We start from the raw sequence: 23,286 nt of genomic DNA on the forward strand, positions 1-23,286 counted from the left end.
GAAAGGTAAATGAATATCAGTTAGCCTCCTTTTTTCTGCTAAAATATATGAGTGGTGCCACTTAGATCAATCAGTACTATAACACTGGCAATTTTGTAGCAAAACTAACAATATAAAACTATGTGTGTGGTTATGTAGGTAGATATGGATGAATATATGGGTATAATAGTTAGGCATATGTAAAAGCATTCATATGCAGGCAGAGGCATGACTGTAAGCATATTCACATGTGTGTTTGGGTGTGCTACATATATATCCATAGACGCTGGGCTGCAAGCCTAAAAGCATGTTGTTGTAATCCACCAGTTGCTCCATGTAAGAAAGAACACTCTCTTCCCATGCGATTTACTGTCTCTGAAAACCCACTGGATGGTCAGGTATAAGTTGGTTCTGACTTGATGGCACACAACAACATCATATATAATAAAAAGAGAGCTCTGGCTTAGGGTCAGACGTTGATAGATGGCTTAGAGGTAAGGAGTTACGTTGTTCAGCAGTGGAGTTGGATAGTCAGCTATGAGTAGGCTCCAACTTGATTCATGAGAGCAACAATATGTAAATCATAAAGCATGTAGGAGACAGAACTGCAGATACTTTCTGGACATTCAAATGACTCACAAGATTAGGTTACAGGGTTAAAAGGCTTGAGAATTTGAGCTTGTGAGATAACTTAGCCAAATTTCATAACAAGTTCATAAAGTCAAAGTTCTACACGCTAGTCTGGTGAGTAGCATTTGGGGTCTTGTATGTGTGCAGTCCTGAGGATACAACTATTGGTCTCTACTCAGCTAGAATAAAAGAGAATGAAGGAAATTAATGGGCAAACTAACCCACAGGGCTCTTGGGAACCATGGCTTCTTCTAAACTGAGACGAAAAGAACTAGATGATGCCCAGCTACCATTAGTAAACTGGTCTGCCCAGGGTTAAAATAGAAAGTCTGAGAAAGAATGGAAGAAAAATGTAGAAAAACCCCTCAAATTCCCACAAGAGACCAGGGCTGTAAGAGAGTAGAAGAAACCCCAGAAGTATTGCTCAGAATTTCACTTTTAACTTGGCTCTGAGACTACTCCTGAAGATCAACTTTCAAATAATTAAATAGATTGACTTATAAAATAGCACAATGACCTGGGAGTAATTTGGTCTTTAAGCAATCAGCTAGATGAGACCAAAAGATCAACATGAAACCAATAGCAAAGACAAGAAGGCAAAGATGGGAAGGGAAACTAGATCAAGGGAGACAGGACAAATAGAATGGACATAATGAGAACACTGACATGTTATGAAAATTGTAACTAATGTGATAGGACAATTTGTACAAAACATGGAAAATTGCTTAATAGGAATCTAATTTGCCATCATTGAAAACATAAGAAAATATCAAATATTTATGCTGCTTTTATGTGCTGTCAACTTGGAACCAACTCATAGCTGACCCTCCAGCAGATTTTCGGAGACCATAAGTCACATGGGAAGAGCTTGCGCGTCCTCCAATGAAGCAGATTCAAACCATGTGCCCTTGGGATTACAGTGCAGCTCCTTTCCTATAAGCCCTAGGAGCTCCCTACTCCCGAGCTATCTGTTACGATTTTTAGGCTGAGTTTTCAAACGCACATCCAAAATATGTGTTGGGTGGAAAATGTAATCAAAATTGTTTCTTCTTTTGCAAGGCGGGCCTTTGAGTTGAATTTGAGTTGGTTTATATGGTTGTTAAACTAAAAATGCAGCAGCACAATTATGTACAATCTGTGTTCCTTTTTTTCTTCTTTTCTGTCAGTTTTCCAGGTCCATTTGGGGTGGTGGAATGCCTGTGGCTTTCTGACTAGTGTGGCAAAACAGAACAGTTCGAATTCACTCAACTTTGCGTGGTTATCGGTTGCAGGCCACTGTGGTTCTTTCTCATTGTGCGTTTCAGGTCCAAAACTCTGGGAGGTATATCAGTTTCAGACCTCAATCAAAACATGTTATTAATTGGAGTGCCCATCACAGAAATTTAGAAAGATACTATAAAGAATAAAGGAAACCCTATTATTACTTACACACTTGACTTCAAGATTCTTTCCCTAGATTTTCCACAAAATTGCACTGCACTAAGTTCACAATAAATATTTGAGTAAAAATGTTGTTTGATCTATTTGTCTACATGGAAGCAACAATAACAAAAAAAAACCAAAAACACCTTTTTTTAGACACAGTGGAACTTTTCTACCCATCAGAAATAGTTTGTTTGATCATCTCTCTTGATGCTGTGAGTGACTCATTGAACCAGCGGTAGAGGAGAATGACATTGTTGTTGTTTTTGTTAGGTGTTATTGAGTCAAGTACAACTCATAGAGACCCTATGAACAGCCAACATAAACCTGCTCTGGGTTGTGCCATACTCATCATCTCTGACTGAAGTCACTTTGTGACTCCACCTTGGGGAGGGGGGTCTTCTTCTCCTTCATTGACCCTCCATCTTTCCAAGCATGATGTCCCTTTCCAAGGAATAGCCATGCCTAGCCCCATGCCCAAGGTAGGAAAGACAGTTTCACCATCTTTGCCTCCAAGGAACACTGTAGCTGCACTTTCTCCAAGACATGTCTGTTTGTTCTTTTGGCAGTGCATGGGATTTTCAGTACTCTTTTCCAACACCACAATTCAAACACATTGATTCTTCTTCTGTCATCCTTATTCATTGTCAATCTCTCTGATATGTAACAGGTAACTGAGAAGACCATGGCCTGAATCAGGCACACCAGTCTTCTCCTTCATTTTGAACGAGAAAATCTGTTAAGCTTTAACATTATATTAGACTTTGCAAATGGTAGTGACCACATCTTTTGGCCAGTTAGTCAATATTACTGGCATTTTTCTGCATCATCTCTTTAATCATTTCTCCAGCTCTTGCTTCTCCCATGGTGTAGATACATGTCTAGATTATAGATATACTTGGAGTACTATGTTGATTCTCTAAATTTAAGACATTTTTGAGTGCAAGGGCAAACTTTATCTTATTCTTTAAAACCTACCAATAGCTTGTTAAGAGTCCCTGGAGGATATAAATAACAAAGCACTCATCTGCTGACCCGAAGGTTGGTGGATTGGATTCACACAAAGGCATCTCAGAAGAATGAACTGATGAATTGACAAATTACAGCCATTAAACCTCCTGTGGGGTGCAGTGCAACTCTGCAAAAGATAGAAGCTACTTTGAGTTGAGATAAACTCTACCACAATTGGTGGCCAGCTTGACTGCTTAGCGCTTAGTTCCATTGTGCCAGAGTTGAATTAGTATAGAAGATTTGAGTAGGGAAAGAAGCTAGTGAATATTTGACAGTTGCATGAGTAGAAGAAAAAGGCAAGAATAAAGACATTTCCAAGGAAAATGACCTCTGGTTACAAAACACACACTCTAAAAGAAATGTATAAATTAAATTTGTGTCCCTGGCAATAAAGAAAGGACGTATGTCAAAATTAACAAATACGCAAACTAGGCAAGAGGGGATTTTTTAGACTTTCAGTTGAAGAGCCCAGAGGTGCATTTCCAAAGAAAAGAGTGCAGTCGATTGAAGGGCCTGACTTCAGTGCGTCTGGAAGCAGAACTCTTCCCCTGACATGCTCATGATTTGTCACCAGGCTAGACGATAGAGCTTCTGGGAAACTGATCAAATGAAATCATTTTAAGATACCAAAGTGCTTTCAAAATCTAGCTCATGTTTCCTTTTGGATTTTGGATCTGACCAAGAACATATAGAGCTCCTTGGATGGATTTTTTTTTTCTCCCCTTGCTTATTCGAGTCTTCTGATCTCTTCCATTTATCATTTAGGAAGTTGACAAAGGGACTGAAATACACAGAGGCATGGAATTTTGGGTTACCCAAAATTACTTCCTCTGACTCAGGCAAATTTGTGGTTTCTATGTTAGCCATGGCTATGGTTAATTTTGATTTGTTTTTACAATGCATTCGAACAAATGTTTGATAAAAAATTTAAGAGCGAACAAACCAAAAGTGAAATGTGAGAGCCGTTACACTGTCCAACATTGTATTAAAGATACCAAGTTAAACTATGGAAAATGTTGACAATCTGGGTTCCTTTAGTTGAAAAAATAAACTGCTGCCTGTACCCTTTAAGGCTTGTTGGGTTGATGTAAAAGCTTTGCCTTCTCTCTTGTCTCCATTCCTATTGGGTCATTCCAACAAATAAAGTCAAGATCATTTTCATTCGATTTCTTCTTTAATGAATCCTGGACCATCATCAGATTTCAGCTGTGCCTTGAAGTGCTCTGTGATTCTGATGAATGGGTCAAAGCAAATGAAGGGGTGGGGTCTCAGGTGGGAGAAGAGATAATGAAACAAAAGAAGAAACAATGAAAGCCAATCACCATTTTCAGAGCATCTACTAAGGTCCGTTTTGACTAGGGACTTTATACATATGAAAGGACCGTGGATGACAACACAAATGCTTTTCCCAGGACCTAAAGGTTAGCAGTTCCAACCTACTTAATGAGTCCCAACAAGGAAAGTCTGGAAATGCACTTTCACAAGAATTGTGGCCAAGAAACCTGTTTGAGGCATAATTCTAGTTGGTAACATAGGAGAAGGACCATGAGTCACAGCCAACTCCGTGGCAGCGCAAGATTTTGAACGCACTCCCTCACAAACACCCTTTGATGTGTTATCAAACCTCCTTTGTAAGTGAAGAACTTATGAAAGTTCAACAACCTGACCAGAGTTAAATGGCAAAGTCAAGATTTAAATTGAGTTCTGATTTATGCCCATTTCCCACTACTTCATGTTACCTGTAAAACTGGTTACACAAATAAGAATTGTCAGATATAAAAGCTCAGAAATAAATCAGATATGGAGTTTTAAAAAAACTTTTACAGAATGAAATAAGGGTTGGAGATTAAGTATGTGGCTTTTACTGATCTGTGCTACTTTGGCCTTTATGAATGCAGTTGAGAAAGCACAGCCTATATTTTAAAATCTTTTAAATAGGACTAGTGGAACATGTGCAACTTCTACCAGAATAATACTAAATTAAAATCACTGTATTACCCTAGACCAACAATCGATTTCTTTTACTAGCCGTGCAGTCCGTTGAAACCAAGCACAGCTTATCTTCACAGTGCAAAACTGTGACTGAGGAAACTTCCAGTTTCCTCCTAATTGTGGATCTGCTTCTTGTTTGCTTTATCTTTTTTTCCCCTGTTAAATCCATCGTGCTTCTCCACCCAATAGGTCTCATTGCCTGTTATAAAATGTAATCTAAATTTAAGACTAGAAATAAAGGCTAATGTGTCTGTGTTTGGGAACTTCTTAAAATCTCATAGAGAGAAAAAAAGTTTTAATTACATAAATCCCATTAGAGGCACTAAAATGATCCATTACCTTCCCCTTAATGGGTTTTCTATAATTATTTTATTCTTCTTTAATATATAGAGATGTGAAAACCACTCTACTAAGCTTATTAGTGTTGATTAGCCTATTAATTAAAAATGAAGGCATACAAATAGAAATATATAAAATCCCAGGTATATTTAGGTGATATGATCAATATTTGCAGTTTTCTACACTGTTATATACAAATCTACCAAAGGAGGTGGTCTGCTAGGATTCACAGAGAAGTGAGCTGCTGATCTAACTTCTTCAGTAATTCAAATACACCAGCAGCAGCTCAAAGGTAAAACCAGTGGAAGGTTAGTTATGAGTTAGTTCTGATTCGACTGCAAGAAGAGAGAGAATGACACTATTAACACCCTTGTGTAGAACCAGAACCTGATTATAAAGATTATTGTAACAGAGTCACTTCTGACTCCCAATTGTGCAGACTAGAATGGTTATGTAGGATTTCCAAGCCGCTGACCCTTTTTGAAGTATATTCTCAGATTTCTCTGCTGAATCTTTATGTGGGTTGTACCTCTAATCTTTAGGTGCTTAACCATGCCTAACACCCAGAAAGAGATCCTACAGAAGACAATTTCATCTTTTCTTCTTTGTTGTGGTGATGGTTATTGTTTTGTTTTAGTCATAGCTTAATTGATGTCATTTTTCTCTGAGATTTTGGAGAGCATCTTTCAGGTGATAGCTGTTGTTGTTGTTCAATGTCATTGAGTTGGAACTGACCCCTAGCTGGCCCTCCAGTGCGTTTTCAAAGGTAGTAAATCACCCAGATATAAATGGCCTCTCTTTCTCCCATGGAGCAGTTGGTGGATTCAAACTACATCCCTTTGGGATTGCAGCACAGCTTCTTACCTCTAGGCTACAAGAGCTCCATGTATAGTAGCTCACGTCAAAACAACTTGTCTAATTATAGAAAATATCAACACAGCTAATGTTGATAACTCAAGAAAGAATTTAGTTTTTTTAAAAACTCTGAGCATTTTATGTCAAAGCAGAAGTATATTACCACTTATGCTAGAGACAGAATCTGACATATGTTGTATTAAATATTTGCTTCTGGAGCCAAATGTGGAAAAAACTTGGACAAATCACAAACCAGTCATAACTCAAATTCACCTCAGGCATATTTCCTCTTAGCTCTATCTTGTAATGGCAATCAAGGGGCTAGCTAAATTCGAGGGATGTCCAGGCAGCCATGAATTTGGAAGACATTTCTCTTCAGTCTAAAAATATATATACATCTCTCAAGCACAAACGTTTAAAAACAGTGCTCCCTGCTTGTTCCTGGTGTCTTGATTTCTAACAAATTCTCAAGGCTGGTTGGAGCTTGGTCAGAGGTGGCCAGGGTGGAGGAGGGGTTTTCTTGAGGACAGGAAGCCTCAGAGTGTTGCTTGGCAGTTGTTTTGTTGCCGTGGACATTGAAGCACATAAAGCGACTGTGTGGTTTAAGTTGCTGCTTTCCTCGAAGGCATGGGGAGAGGGGTGTTTAGTGGGTCTGCTGCCTGAGGAGGCCAAAGTAAACCTTGTTGTGAGGAGCGCTTCGTGGTAGAGTGCCTTCTATTGCCAAGCACGTCATTCCGTTTTCAGGAGTAATTTAGCTGCTCTGGGACGCTGGGAGCCAGGAGGACTTCTGCTGTTGGCTGTGGGGATAGTGCCGGTGGAGAGATGGGCAGGGGAGTGAAGAATGCTGGGAGCAGACTGCTGCTGCGATCTCAGGAGGATTGAAAGAAACTTCAATCTGCTCGGTTGGCATTAGCTGTATGCAGCCTGGTGCAGAGGCCTCTGTGTGAAAGGAACCTGCTCACTGCTGCTCAGAAAGCAAGCAGACCCCTTGTCCCTTCCGGCAGCCTCCAACCATAAGGGCGATATTTAATCAGTAGCTTTTGACAAAGCGCACGATTAATAAATCCATCACACAGTCTGCTCTGATTAAACCCGCAACCGTGTGGCAAAATCTATTAGAGCACCATTAGAGACCATTATGGTGGAGAGAATAAATTATTACAGGGCTGATTTGTAGGAACTCTAGGAAGAGAGATTTGGCTTGACTAGGCCTGTCTCCCAGCTGGGAGGATTAAATAGGACTCCGGGGACATGTTAAATTTAGTGCAGGACAGAGTTATAAGACAGCAGGGGAAATGCTGGAACCGAGAGGCGGTAACTGGCCTCGGTGAATTCACATTGATTTTCAAAGGCCAGAGAGCACGTGGTCTTTCAGCTTTCCTCAGTCCTGGGCACTGAGAGAGGAGAATAGACATGGTCACATTTAAAAAAAATTTTTTTTATACCACAGTAATTCTTTTTTAAGTTTCGTTTTCAACCCTCCCCCCTACAAGTTGATCTCATTAGAGCGAGGGAGCTTTAATGAGCTACGGGCTTAGAAACCATCTGGCGAGTTAAAAGCTCCATCCAGTTGTCATCACTCTTGGCCTTGACTGAACTCCATTTTCATTTTGTCAAAGTTTATTGCCGTTTAGGAATATCAAATTTATTTTTCTTCCCTGCACTGTCTCAGCCTCTGTATTGGTAAGAATGCCATGAAACCAAAGATGTCTCTTTCCTTTCCTCCCTCACCCTAACTCATTCATCCGTCCTTTCTAGAGCCAACGGCTCTTTCTGATCCGGGCTGTTTATTCTTCAGAGCTGCTGAAGAGATGTCATCATGTGATTCCCCTTCATTCCTCGCCGAGGTCTGTTTCTGTTTCTTTGATCTCATAACTCTCTTGTTACTAGTTTACATCTTCAATTTGCTGGAATCTGTCTTAGAATAAGTTCCTAAGGATAGGCGAATACGAATTTTAGAAGATAACAGATATCAGTTTCTTCAGAAGTGTACCCTACCAAAAGAATTCACAAAAAGAGCTAATCCAGTTAACAGATAACCAGCTAACAGAACATGGCTTTTCTTTTTTAACCTTCTCTTGCAAAGAATCTCGTGGCTTCTGCAAACTCCTGATACTGATGAAAGAATTCTGAAATCAATCATTTGCAAGCAGCAACAACAAATTAATGCATTTTCATTTTGAAATTTCTTGCTTTAGGGTGATTTTTTTTTACTCCATTATTTTCAAATTATAAAGTGCTGCTAGGAATATGACCATGCCAGGTGGTATAGTTTGTAACCTAGGCAGTTAATGGTCAGTGGTTTGAATCTACTGGCTACCCCTACAGAGAAAGATGAGAAGCCTCATCAAACTAATAGAGGGTCACTAGGAGAAGAGTGTTGAATACCATGGACTGCTAGGAGAACAAACAGGTTTGTCCTAGAAAGGGTGAAGCCCGACTGCTCCTTGGAGTTAAGGATTCTGAAGCTTCGTCTGACATACTTTGGGCATGTTGCAAGGAGGGACTGGTCCTTGGAGAGGGCCATCATGTTTGTGAGAGTGGAGGGACAGTGCAGGAGAGGAAGACCCTCGATGAGATGGATTGTGAGTGGAGTGGTGGGAATGAGTGTGTCAGAGACGGCAAGGTTGGCACAGGATAGAGCAGGGTTCTGAACTATTGTACATAGGGTCTCTATGAGTCGCAAGCAACTCAATGGCACATAACAATAACAACAGGATATAAAAATAATCACAGTGCCACTACTGCTCTTATGATTACTGTTATTATTAGCTGTCAGATAGTCTATACCTGGCTCATGGTGACTCGACGCATTGTACACTACTACTGCTAAGAGCAAATAACTAATAGAGGGCATCCTCTATATCAGGTACTGTTTTCAGCACTTTAGATGATTTCATTTGTTCTTCACAACACTGAGAAGTGAGTGCTATTAGTCACCTGACATATTTCAGGAAACTGAGGCCTACGTTTTATATTTGCAGAAACTCAGGTTACATAATGACTAACATCACACAGCTGACACTTGCAAGAGATGCAGTTTATGTCAGGTGGAAGAATTGTTTATAATTGAATATGTATATATGTGTGTGTGTGTTTGCATGTTCGGGCACTGTTGATATTGTTAGGTGCTGTCGAGTTGAGTACAATTCCTGGTGCTCCTGTGAACAACATATCTGAATCCTGTCCAATTATGTGCCGTCCTCACCATTTCTGATACACTTGAGCCCAATGTTGTAATCACCATATCAGTCCGTCTCATTGTGGGTCTTCCTCTCTTCCATTGACTTTTCCGAGCATGAAATCCCTATCCAAGGAGCGGCCTCTCCTAGCAGCATGTCCAAAGTATGAGAGGCGAAGCTTAGCCATACTCGCCTCTAAGGAGAACTCCCCTGGACCTTTTCCAAGACGTGCCTGTTGGCTCTTGTTATCGGTCAGGCCATGAGATATTGAGTGCTCTTCTCTGCACCACACCTCAAAGGCATCAACTTTTCTTCTACCGTCGTTATTCATTTTCCAGTTCTCAGATGTACAGCAAGTGAAAGACAAGAAAATAGCTTGAATCAGTGCACCTTATGTCTTCAAACTGATATCCTTGCTCTTCACTATTTTCAAAAGTCCCTGGAAGCAGCTTTGCCCAAAGCAATACATCTCCTGATCTCCTGACTGCTGGTACCAAAGTTGTTGATGATGGATAGAAGTAAGGTGAAATCATGAGCCATTTCAAACCTTTCACCGTCTGTCATGATGTTGCCTATTGGTAACAGTGGTAACCACTTTTGTTTTCTTGATATTGAGATGCAATCCAAATGAAAGACTCTAATCTTTGGTCTTTCTAGCAAGTTGTACAGGTCCTTTTCCTTTTCAGCAATAACGGTTGTGTCATCTGCATAGTGTAAGTTGTTGATGAGTCTTCTATTATCAGGGATGAGAGTATAAAAATGGTTAGACAAGTGCTAGGGGGGCTCTGGTGGCATAGTCCGTGGTGAATTGCATGGCTAAACCAAAAGTACACCTCGCTGATGACTTGAACCCGCCGGTGGTTCTGCAGAAGAAAGATGAGATACTCCCTTTGGTATGGTTTACAACCCCAGAAACCTGCTTGAAGGCCAGCAGGGAGGAGGTTCTGACTCAATGAGGATGGCAAGGAGGAACAGGAAGAGGAAGCAGGGAAGAAGGAGGAGTAGAAAACAAGTACTGAAAAATGAAAAGAAAAGAAAACAAGTGCTGTGGAGAAACAGAGAATGGCAACTCAGCGGTGTTGGGAGGACCTTGGCATTGGGCTGAACCTTGGACTTTGGCTGGGAGCAGATGAAGGCTGAGCTTTTAGCCACAGAGGTGGAGAAACAAGCTGCCCAAATTGTAGAGGTTATGACATATACAAAGCTGAACTGGACACTAAAATCAGATTTGGGCTACAATACAAAAACTCCACAGGTCAGCCTAGGGAGGGGAACCTTTGTGTAATGCCCACGGGAAATGATTGTTAGGTCTTTTGAGTTTTGTTGGGTTTTTGTTTTGTTTGTTTTTGTTTTTAGTATTGGAAAGGTATGATTAGAAATGCATTTCAAAGTTTAAATCTAATAACAGAGAATGATAGGATTACAATGGAGACATCCTGAACCTAAAATATCTAATTAAGATAAGTTTATTGCTGTTTTTAGGTGCCATTGAGTCAAGTACAACTCATAGTGACCCTCTGAACTATCAGTGTGAACGCAATCCTATCCTGTGCCATCACAGTCTCTGACACACTCAAGTCCATTGCTGCAGATAGTTCAACCCCCTTGGTTGAGGGTTTCTCTCCTTCATTGCTCCTTCACCTTCCAAAGCATAATGTCCCTCTCTGAGGAACAGCCTCTCCTACAATGTGCTGAAAGTATGTGAGACAAAACTGCATTATCTTTGCATCTAAGGAGAGCTCCGGCTGCACCCTCTCAAAGATCTATGTTTGCTCTTCTGGCATCCCAAAGGGTCTTCAGCATCCTTCTCCAACACCACAGTTTAAAGGCATCAACTTTTCCCTCTCTCATTTTTTAAAAATTAATTTTAATCAACATTTACAGAGATTTGGGATTTTCATTCATTCATTGTTGCACTTTTTTCTTTACCCCTCTCCCCCCAGTTCACTCCTCTCTTTGCTTTTCCTCTTTCATTCTTATTCATTGTCCAGCTTTCAGATGCATAGCAAGTGATGTTGTTGTTGTTATGAGCCGTAGTTTCCGACTCATAGTGACCCTATGCACAGTAGCCCTAAACCCTACTCTATCCTGCGCCAACCGCACTGCCTCTGACACACCCATCCCGATTACCCCAGTCACTGAATCGATCCATCTCATAGAGGGTCTTCCCCTCCTGCGCCGTCCCTCCACCCTCCCAAGCATGATGTCCCTCTCCAAGGACCCGTCCCTCCTGGCAACATGTCCAAAGTATGTCAGACAAAGCCCCAGAAGCCTGAGGCAGACACACACCTTAGTCCTCAAGCTGACATTATTGCTCCTCAGGAAGTTGGAGAGATCTCTAAATACAGACTTTCCCAGTGTAATATGTGTCCTGATTTCCTGAAATTGCTGATTGCTGGTACCAAGTATATTGATTGTGGATCCAAGTAAAATGAAGTAGTTGACCATCTCAAGGATAAGATAGCAATTTTAAAAAACTATGAAAATAGTCTGGGAGTGACAGTGATTATGCAAAATATAAACTGGTTGCAACAAAGCATTTTATTATTTGAAGGGAAAAATCAATAACCTACCTTTCAGGGCCCATAAATCAAAAAGATTTAAAGGAATCTCTTGGGGCAGCCCAACAAAAAAAGAAGGCTTCATGTTCAAATGCAAACCTCTGAACATCATGTACACATATCTTCTCTGAAGGCTTTCTGTCTCTCCTAAAAAAAAAAAAAAAAAAAGCAGCAACAGCTTATCTTTGCTAGTCACTTCCAGCATTGTTTCACGTGATATCTTTCAGCATGAAAGATGTGTGAGTGTGTCAGGTCCATTTGCACTAGAATTCCCCTCAGAGGGTGCGTGAGAGCGGAGCGGGCACACGTCTGTCTGATGGAAAGCGTCTGCAATTTATTTTCCATGGTGGTGGTTCCTGTTTTTCACTCTGACTCATCCTCGGAGAGCACTGCCCAGTCTGTTTATTTTCCACTCAATGCCACCTTCGCACCAACGGCTTCTCTCTACTCTTCAGCTATTGACAAGATGGTGACAGGGCGCCACTCACCTGCGTCGAGACCGCACATCTGTCACATGACTTAGCAAACATGCAATTTTCTCATTGCATTGTCTTCAGTCACTGGAGAAAGCATGGTCTGCGTCAGTTACTTCCTGGATATATGGGATGAGTCTTCAGAGTTTAGGTATTTGTAATGGTGTAGCATATTTTCTGCATGGTGTAAGAAAAGACAAATTGTGAAAAACATGTGATTCTTATATTTTGTGCCAATGTCAGCCAATAGAAATATAATGCAAGCCACATATGTAATGTTAAGGTTTCTATAGGGAGCTGTGATGGCCTAGTGGTAAGAAGTTGCACTTCCAACCCAAAGGCAAATGGTTTGAATCCTCCAGCTGCTTCTCTGGAGAAATGGGCAGTCTCTTTATATGTGATTTCAGCCTCTGAAACCCCTCTGAAGAGTCGGCTATGGATTGGTTCCACCTTGACATCACATAACAACAACAGCAACAATGCCTCATTAAGAGCTCTGGTGGCATTATGTGTTGTGCTGCTAACTGAAAGATCAGCAGTTCAAATCCACCAGCTGCTCCACTGAAGAAAGTTCTGTCTCCTCTCATAAAATTTACTGTCTCGGAAACCCAAGGAAGGCTCGGGATGAGGCAGAATTCACTCTACCATACCAGTAGTTTTAGTTTTTGGTTTTAGCACATTAAAAGATGAAAGAAAGGAAATGAATTTTTATAATTTTGTTGTTGTTATGTGTCATTTATGTCTCATAGTAACCCTATGATCAGTTGCTCCAAACCTTGCCTTGTCCTGAATAAAAACTCAGAATGAGAGAGAGACAGACAGAGACAGAAAGACTGAATTTTTAGGATCAATATTATTTAAGCCAATTTATATCACAGAGCATGAGAATAGTGCAGGGTAGAACAGGAGTCAGATCTGTTGTTCAAAGGTCACTAGGAGTTGTAGTCACCTTGACAGCACCTAACAATAGCAACATGCAAAACATTGTCACTTTGACACATAATCAACATAAAAAAAGAATTTATAATATGTTTTTAATTCTTTATCATACTAAATCCTTGAGAGCCAGCATGTGTTTTACATACATTGTGTCTCAACAGCGAGTAGCTACATTTGAATCACTCGTTACCCCATATGTTTAGTCACTACCATACTGATCAACATAATTCTAGGCATTTAAATATCTAGTTAGTGTGAAAGTCCTTGGTGTTAAGTGCCATCCAGTCGCAGGCGACTCATAGTGACCCTATGAAGGAGAGTCCTCAACGCTGGGGTGCCTCTCATCCTCTCTCCAGGTTCATAGGGTTTCCGAAGGCAAGCTATTATGGAAGTGGATGCCACTCCTCCTTCCAAGCTGTAAAAGTCCTTACATGTGGATAAAAATAATACCAGGCATTTGCATAGGATTTTTAAACATTTGCCTATATCTCATTTAGTGAATTAATTAGACTAATAATACTAAGAGGAGTGGGGCCAGAGGAAAACTACTTTTCCTTAAAAGTGTTATATAAAAACTAACTAGCATGTGATTGAAAAGTCCTGGAAAATTTGGGTTTGAACAGCTTTTTCCTCTTCTTCTCTACTGTTGAGAAAGAACTGTGGATATGTCCATGTGCACTGTGGGTTTCCGAGGGCAGAATGTGTATCCAACATTTCCTATTCTTAATTGATCATGAAATTGTTTTTTCACAGAGCATCTCTTGGGACTAATGTTACAAGGAACCCACTATAAAAATATTGATTTAAGTCCAGAATAAGTGCCGCAGGAATTTGGAATTTGGAAATCAGGAAGTCTTCATGGGGCGTCACGGGTGTACCTTCAGTTAAACCTTCTCCAGTCAGTGTGTCCAATAACATTTCTTTTATGGGAACTGGCCTGTTCTGCAGCAGGCTGTCTTTCTCAAAAGTTTCTAAGTTGCTTTTAAAAAGGGAACACAGTCTTATCAAGCTCCATCCCACACTGGACCAAGCATTATTCACAGTGACCCTCAAACTGAACTCAGTGCTTCTGAGTCAGTTCTAACTCCCCAAAATTCATAACATCTGTTAAGGTTCTAAATCTTCAGGGGAGGAGACTGCATTTGCTCCTGCAGAACAGTGAGTGGATTCAAACTGTGGACGTTTTGGTTAGAAGTCAAGTAGGTTACACATTGTGCCATTAGGGTTCCTCATTCTCAGTAAACTGTCTGTTGAACTGGATTAAATAGAAAGTTTGATCACACCCATGGAAAGAATTGTTGTTATGTGCTATCAAGCTGCCCACAACTAATAGTGACCCTGTGTAAAAGTCATAAACCCTGCCCTGTCGTAAGGCAGTCTCACTGACTCCAACATACCTACTCCTGTCACCCCAGTTACTGTTTCGATTTGATTGATCTCATCCAGGATCTTCCTCTCCTGTGCTGTCCCTCCACCCTTCCGACCATGGTGTCCTTCACCAGAGACTGACTGGTCCCTCTTGACCACATGCACAGAATATATGAGATGGAGTTTCAAAATCCTTGTCTCGAAGGAGAAGCCTGGTTTCACCCTCTTTAAGACAGACCTGTCTGTTCTCCTGGCAGTCCATGGTAGGTTCAGTACACTTCTCTGGCACCACAACTCAAAGGCATCAATTCTTTATCTGTCATCCTTAAGTCATTGTGCAGGTTTCTGATGCATAGCAAGTAATGGCAAAGACCATGGCCTGGATCAGGCACACCTTAGTCTCTAAACTATCATTGTTGCCCTTTAATATTTTGGAGAGATCCCTGACAGAGGGAGAGAGTAGAAATGTTTAAAGAGAAATATATTTTATAAGCTCAAGTATAGAAGTCACACTGACAAACTGAGGTCATAAGCAAATGACCAGGGAGCTTTGGTGGCTTAATGGTAGGGAATTGTGCTGCCATGCACAGGTACATGGTTCGAATCCATCGGCTGCTCAGCGGGGTAAAAGGTGATTTACTGCCTCTAAAAATATGCCAGAGGGTCAGCTATGGGTCAGTTCCCACTCCATGGTACACAACAACAACAGCAACAAGCGAATGATCATGAGAGTAGCAATGCTACTCTCTGTCACCTCTCAGCTCTTCTCCAGCATTTACAAGCAGTGTCATCCAGGACAGAGCATACAGATTAGAGGCTCATTAAAGAGATAGTGGAAGAAATATTATAAGAGAAGACACGTCGTAGGATCACGTTTAAAATTCAACAGACGGCCAGAAGACCTAGCTTCACAGTCCATGACATATCTGCCTTTAATGAACAAATCTGTAGGATTTGGAGAAATTAAGAGCTGAGGCAGAGGAGAGGTTTGGATAAGAAGGTGAAGAACCACACCTTGGGGAGGAAAGTCTAGAAAGTGCACTTCGCTCCCCAGACACCCCAAAATACACAAGACTTCCTGAAAGAAATTATTTGGAGATGAACGCCTCAGAAATTGTCTTCCTCACAGCCTTGTTTTGCTGCCCATTTCACATCCACATGTCAGATGATTGATTGGTCCCTGCCCCTACCTGATTGAACGTTCTAAGAAGCTCATTTCTGTATCCACTTGTAGATGCAGACCTTTGCAGAGGAGGACGGAGGAGGAAAGGGAAGCCATTTCTATTTCTTATTCCTGCCTGTCTGCCTGTCTCTTCACCTAACCTGCAGCTTCTTTTTTTTTTTTTATTCTTCTCTGAAAAATCCCGGTTTTAAAAATGGCTTTACTCTGTATCCTGAGAAGAAAAAAATCAGTTCCACCACTTTTTACAACAGATGGCATTTTTTTTTAAATGTTAGATGAAGTCGAAAGCTGACCCAGGACAGGATGTGCTAAAGAGAATTGGGTGTGACCCAGAGAAATTAAGATTTCAGCCATAGCTTTCCAATGATAAACTGTTGGCATAACTCCTGGGTGCATTTCAGGGACTATTTTTTCCTATTGTAGACTTAACACATCAAAAGAAAAGGCAATTTCCTTGATTCTCCTCCCAGAAGTCCTCTCTAGAACATTGCCTTTGCAGAATCTTCCAATCATCCTTCCAAAGTTTTGGCCACCCAAGAATGCACCAGGCTGAAGATCAAAGAGTCTGCTGGTTGACACTTGGCTCCTGGGACAGCTCTGTGTTGTGCCTCTGCTGGAATTAGCACTGATGTCTTCCTTAGGAGAGCCAGCCACAAGAATAGGGCACCACCAGTCATTGGAGATACAAGAGAATGGTGTGTGTATCACGAGTTCAGTATAAAGACATGCTCCTCACTTCCCAGGGAGGCGACTGCTGTGTCTGGCTGAGAACCTGAACAGGAAAAAGCCTAAGTGTGAAAGAGCAGTAAGAATTTTATCCTAATCATTTGAACCATTCCCACAGCCATTGTTTCAAGGAAAGCATTACTTTTATGTAGCTATTTTTCAACACTTGAGCTCCAGAATTTTTCAAAATGCATTCTGATTAACTATTCCATTCTCCCCCAAAACAAGTTGGTAGAGGAGGCAGGCAGGATAGGGCACCCTAGATGGGTGGAAAGTTGATGAGAGGGAGAGTCTTGTTTACTACTGTCTCCCAAACCCCTTACAGAAGACCTTCCAGAAAGTGGACTGTCAGTGAATACTTGTTGAATGAGGAGAGCTCCATTTTAATTTGGGGATAATTACTGATCTTGACAAAGACAGCAAAGCCATTAAGCAGGTCAGGCAATTCTGCAACTCAGGTCTTCTGACTCATTTTCGAAGCACCTTCTAAGAAGTCTGTGTGCTATGCATGTTCTTAAATCTGGGCGATTCAATCACTGGTTATATTTTTCTAGAATTGTTCTCTCATTCCAGCTTCAGATTTTGTTAATTTGTTAAACCAGTTGCTCCTATTTTAAGACACTCTGACATGCAACCCATCATAAATAAAGATGACACACCTGGCCCGTCATCAGAAGGACATGATCCATCCATTCCAAACGTTTTCCACTCAACTGAAGCTTTCATCCTTATGCCCTAAGTCAACAGATCATTAACAAGATCAAAGTCAGCTGGTAGAACACACAACTTCTCCTAATCCTTCTATACCTTCCCACATCCCTCCTCTCTCTCTCTCTCTCTCTCTCTCTCTCTCTCTCTCCCTGTGAGGGGGTTATCCTTCATCTCTCAGCAGTGAATACCTCCACTGCACTCAGCTCCCACTACCTCCTCTCTCCTGGGAGCCTTGCTCTATCCATTCAGGTTTCCTCAAACTTGTTTCTTCTCCTACTTCCTTCCCCTCTGTCAGTAAACACAGAAGTCACTCCTGTATGTAAAAGTAACACCCTCTCTACCTTTGGGATTCCTGGGGTTATCTTACAATATCATTTTTCTCTCCTTTGTCAACGAGGAAGCAGACATGGCTTCCACTCCTAGCACTTTGCTGATAGACCCTTAGAACTACTTCAGAGGCCATAATGGAATACTGTATATCCCATGGACTGCCAAGGGAACAAACAAGTCTGTTGTCCTGGGGAAAGTAAAACCATGTTGCTCCTTGGAGGCAACGATTTTGAAGCTCCATGTCACATACTTTGGGCATGTTGCCAGGAAGAGCCAGTTTTTGGAGAAGGACATCATGCTTGGAAGGGTGGAGGAGTCATCCCTGGGTGGGATGGATTGGCATAGTGACTGTGGCAATAGGGACAAGTGTGTCAGAGACAGTGAGATTGGCTCAAAAGAGAAAAGAGTTCAGAGCTATTGTTCATAGTGTTGCTATGAGTTGTAGTTGAGTTGACAGAACATAGTAACAACAAATGGCTTTCTCCCCTGCCTCCGTGGTCCTTCTCCTTAAGCTTTTTAAAACAACAGTGGCCTTCTTTGAGTTTAAGCCAGTTGATAATTTCCTGCTTGCTTTCCTGTGCTTTTCTCATTTTCGTGGATTTGGGGAAACTCTGAATTTTCAGTCTGTGGAGAAACTCTCCAACAGTTTCCACTATAATAGAGAAAAATATAACCAAGAATAATAGAGGGGCAAGGTAGCTACATCAATCAATCAGATTATAAAAACATGCTGTATCTGAAGGTCCGAGGAAAAAATAATAATAAGAGAGAGATGGGAGACTGCTTACCATTATAGAGGTTTGGCTGTTACAGTAGATCTTACCGGGGAGGGATTATATAACAGTGATAGAATTTTTCTTTTATGTGTCAAAGGGAAGAACAAACTATGGGGGGAGGGGTGGGCAGGGAGAAAAATACAACAATGAATGAATGGAAATAAAAAATCTCCATAAATGTTCATTAAAATGAATAATTTTTTAAAAGTTAAATACAAAAAAGTCACCTCCTTACCAGTTGGACTCCGTTATGAGGACCTCTCATTCCCAACCTCTGCGGACACTATGCTGGAATCAATTCTTATATCTGTGGAAAGAGATAGTGGAGAAATCAATATCATTAGTGAGAAAAAAGATCAAGGCTGGCTGTGAAATAGACCAGCGTCTCATATGCAAGTTCAAGCTGAAGCTAAAGAAAAATGAAATAAATCCATGATGTTGTTGTTAAGTGCTGTTGAGTCACAGGCGACTTATAGCAACCCTATGAACGAAATTCCTGGACAATTCCTGTATAACTTTCATCCTTTCTCCAGGTTCATAGGATTTCCAGAGGCAAGCTATTGTGGAAGTGGATGCCACTCCTGTTTCCAAGCTTGTTTTAATTGGAGAGCTTCACCAAACACTGTTCACCATGGGTAACAGTATTCGGCTTCACAGCAACCACAAGTTACCTCTGTACAGCAAGTGGACATACCAGGGTTACACAGTCTAGAAGAATGTTTCACCAAAGACAAAAGGACAGTAACACACAACACAAAACACCCCAGAGTTCCCCTTACTCTAGGGGTCAAGGCCAAAGGACAGTAACACCCTACGCAAAAAATCCCAGAAACTTCCCTTGCCTGATAGCCAGCCATCCCACCTGCTTAGCCGGCTGGCTTCCAGAGTGGAATTTGTCTATCCAGGATAGGCAAATTAAAACTTTGAGTATATTCTCTCTGAATGTGGAGACTTCTCAATGATATGGTTTATGCATTCAATGCCAAAGACTGGGTGAACTGTCTGATGATACCAAGAACAGTATAAAGGGAGAAAGAAAGAGATCACTAAAAAGAGAGAAAAGAATCAGATGCCCTGCTGGAGAAGGAGAGGCAAATCTCCTCCTGTACCAGTCAGATCTGATTTGATGGTACACACACACAAAATAATAATTAAAAAAAATTAAAAAGAGAGAAAAGAAAGAAAATGGCAAACTTAAGGTTGGAAGAGATTCTGGAATTTACTCTTGGATGCAGAGTAGATAAAGCCAATGGGGGAAATAAAGAAATGTAACAGAAAATTTCAGAGGTCCGTTTGAGAACACAAAGAATTGTAGTGAAGTATGGGAAGACTTGGAGTGAGTAAAACAAAATAATGAACATGCTCAACAGTTAACCTTAAAGTTTTGATAAGTGCTGTCGACTTGGAACTCACTCATAGCTGACTCTCCAGTGAGTTTTCAGAGGCACTAAATTGCACGAGGGGAGACTGGCCATCTTTCTTCTGCAGAGCAGTTGGTGGATTTGAACCTTGAGCCTTTGAGCTGGCAATGCAACTCCTTACCATTAAACTACCAGAATTCCTGAAGAGAAAAAAAAACTTAAAACCTTGAGTGGCAACACTGAAGGATTCAATAAGCAACATATTGAGCAACTTACACCTACTTCTGAATCAATTCTGATTGAGAGCAAACCTACAACAGCTTCTAAGATATTAAATCTTAGGAAAGGAATCTGCCTACCTTGCTTCCACACAATGACTGGTGGATTTTAACTGCAGACTTTTCAGTTAGAAGCCCAGCATGTATGTGTTATGCTACTGGAACTCAATAGTGAAAAATGTAGAAAACATCAAACAAAGGTAGGAGGAAAAGATAGAATTAAGGTACAAATTAATGAAATTGTTTCAACAACGTCAGCTTGCTCCACTCCATAACCAACAATCTTGACACCAGGAGTCAGGAATTCCAAAGACAGATTTGCATTGGGGAAGTGTGCTGTCAGGGACCTCTCCAAAATACCTCTGTGGATTATACCAAATAATGGATAACAATTACAAGAATTTTAGGGAACCCCAAAAATCTACTTATATTCTGTTATTCAAACAGAACAAGGACATACTGCATGATTTAAAATAAGGAAAAGTGTGTGTGTCATAGTTATATCCTTTTACCGTACATATCTAATCTGTATACTGAGTAAAAAAATCCATAACACTCGAAAAATGAAGGAGAATGTTGCACCAGGATTGGAGGAAGTCTCATCCACGGTCTACAATATGCAGATGATACAGAGGAAGCAAGGAAGGTGAGGAACTTACTGAAGAGGATAAGCAATGAATCCATCAGTGTGGGTCACACCGCTGCATAAAGAAAGCAAAAATCCTCACATGTGGACCAATAACGAGATTTCCTCACTTAGATTAAATCATGATGTCAAGGGTTTAATTTAACTTGGATCTATAGTCCAACCCCATGGAAGCATCAGTTATAAATTCAAGTGACGAATTGCATTGTGGGGGCGGGGGGACAACCTTGCTCAATGCATTAAATGAGAACATTTGTAAACTTGGTTTTCATTTTGAAAACTAAGTGGTGCCTGGTCCACATTGTGATCTTTTCCGTCACCTCACGTGCATGTAAAAGTTATCTGTTATGTCAAAGAATCTGTACCTTTGAATTACAGTGTTGTCCAAAAGCAATGGGTACACCAGGGACCTTGAAAGAACAAACAAATCTCTCTTGGAAGAAATACAGTCAGAATGTTCCTTAGAAATGAGGATGGTGGGAATTTAATGAGGGGGGTGATAAAAGGCATAGATCAATGGTAAATAATTGTAGAAAACAGAAGAGTCTCTTTTATATATTGAATGCAAAAGGTCATTCCAAAGGCAGAAGAAAAGACAAAGATGAATGTCAAATGAGACTCTGAGTATTTCATTAGAGCGCCGAGAAGCCAAAGCTAAAGGAAGAAATCAAGAAATTAAAGAGCTGAACAGAAACTTTCAAATGACAGCTCAGGAAGACAAATCAAGGTATTATAATGAAATGTGCAAAAGAGCTGGAGTCAGAAAATCAAAAGGGCCGAACTCGCTCAACATTTCCTAAACTGAAGGAATTGAAAAACAAATTCAAACCATGAGTGGCAATACTTAAGGATGCTTTGGGCAGAGTGATAAAGGATCCAAGAAGCATTAAAAGAAGATGGAGGAAGTATACAGAGTCACCATACCAGAAGTAATAGGCTGACACAGAATTTCATGAAACGATGTCTAAGCAAGAGCCTGTGGTGATGAAGGAGGAAGTTCAAGTTGCTCTGAAAGGATAGGCAATAAACAAGGCTCTAGGAGTTAATGGCATACCAATTGACATATTTCAACAAACAGATGCTGCCCTGGATATTCTCACTAAGTTGTGCCAAGAAAACTGGAGGACAGCCATCTGGCCAACTGACTGGAAGAGATCAATATTTGTTACAATTCCAAAGAAAGGTGACCCAACAGAACGTGGAAATTATCAAACAATATCACTAATATCACATGCAAGCAAGATTCTGCTGAAAATTATCCAAAAATGACTGGAGCAACACAGTTAGGGAACTCCCAGATGTGCAGGCTAGGTTTAGTAGAGGCCGTGGTACTAAGGATGTTATAATTATAGGTAATGTCAGATGGATCTTGGCAGAAATCAGAGAATACCAGAGGAATGTCTGTCTGTGCTTCATTGACTATGCAAAGGCTTTTGACTGTGTGGATACACTGTGGCTGACTCTAAGAAGAAAGGGAATCCCAGAACATTTGATTGTGCTTTTGCAAAATCTATTCTTGAACCAAGAGGCAGTCATCAGAACAGAGGAAGGAGACACGGCATGGTTCAAAATCGGGAAGAGTGGCCAGGGATGTATTCTGTCTCCATAGCTTTTTAATCTATATGCAGAACAGATCACCTGGGATGCTGGGCTATACGAGAACGAATGTGGCATCAGAACTGGAGGAAGATTCATCAACAACCTGCGTTATTGCAGATGCCACAACCCTGCTTGCTGAAACTGAGGAGGACCTGAAGTGCTTGCTGCAGAATGTCAAGGACTGCAGCCTACAATATGGATTGAAGCCCAGTATCAAGGAAACAAAGATTCTCACCATTGGGCCAATTGGCAGCATCATTATGGAAGGTGAAGAGATTGGGATTGTTAACAGTTTTCATTTGCTTAGCTCCTCAATCAGCACTCTTGGTACCAGCAGCCAGGAAATCAAGAGAAGAATTGCATTGAGAAAATCTGCTGTCTGGGACCTCTCTAGAGTGCTGAAGAGCAACAATGTCAGGCTAGAGACTGAAGTGTGCCCGATCCATGCATGCTATGTGTCAGAAAGCTGGACAATGACTAGACATGATAGAGAATTGATGTGTTGCTGGAGAAGAGTGTTGAATATATCATGGACTGCTAGGAGAATGAACAGGTTTGTCCTAGAGAGGGTGAAACCAGGCTGCTCCTTGGAAGCAAGGATTATGAAGCTTCATCTGACATGCTTTGGGCATGTTGCAAGGAGACACCAGTCCTTGAAGAAGAACATCATGTTTGGGAGAGTGGAGGTACAGCACAGGAGAGGAAGACCCTCGATGAGGTGGTTTGATTCAGTGATTGGGGTAATGGGAGTAGGTGTGTCAGAGACAATAAGGTTGGCACAGGATAGAGCAGAGTTTAGGGCTCTTTCAAAGTCACTATGAGTTGCAAGTGACTCGACAGCACATACAAACGACAACTCTGTGTGTATGTACAACAATATTATATATAGATATAGATATAGATATAGATATAGATATAGATATAG

At 41.0% G+C, this 23,286-nt stretch overlaps 1 protein-coding gene across 1 annotated transcript in view; it reads left to right on the forward strand.

The window, feature by feature from the left end:
- The window catches only part of CPED1 (cadherin-like and PC-esterase domain containing 1), a 354,996-nt gene that overhangs the window by 253,062 nt on the left and 78,648 nt on the right, over window positions 1-23,286 (forward strand). The gene's annotated exons all lie outside the window — the stretch shown is intronic.

This window comes from Elephantulus edwardii, unplaced genomic scaffold (assembly GCF_000299155.1).
Source record: "Elephantulus edwardii isolate Elephantulus edwardi_28Jun2011 unplaced genomic scaffold, EleEdw1.0 scaffold00022, whole genome shotgun sequence".
NCBI lineage: Eukaryota > Metazoa > Chordata > Mammalia > Macroscelidea > Macroscelididae > Elephantulus > Elephantulus edwardii.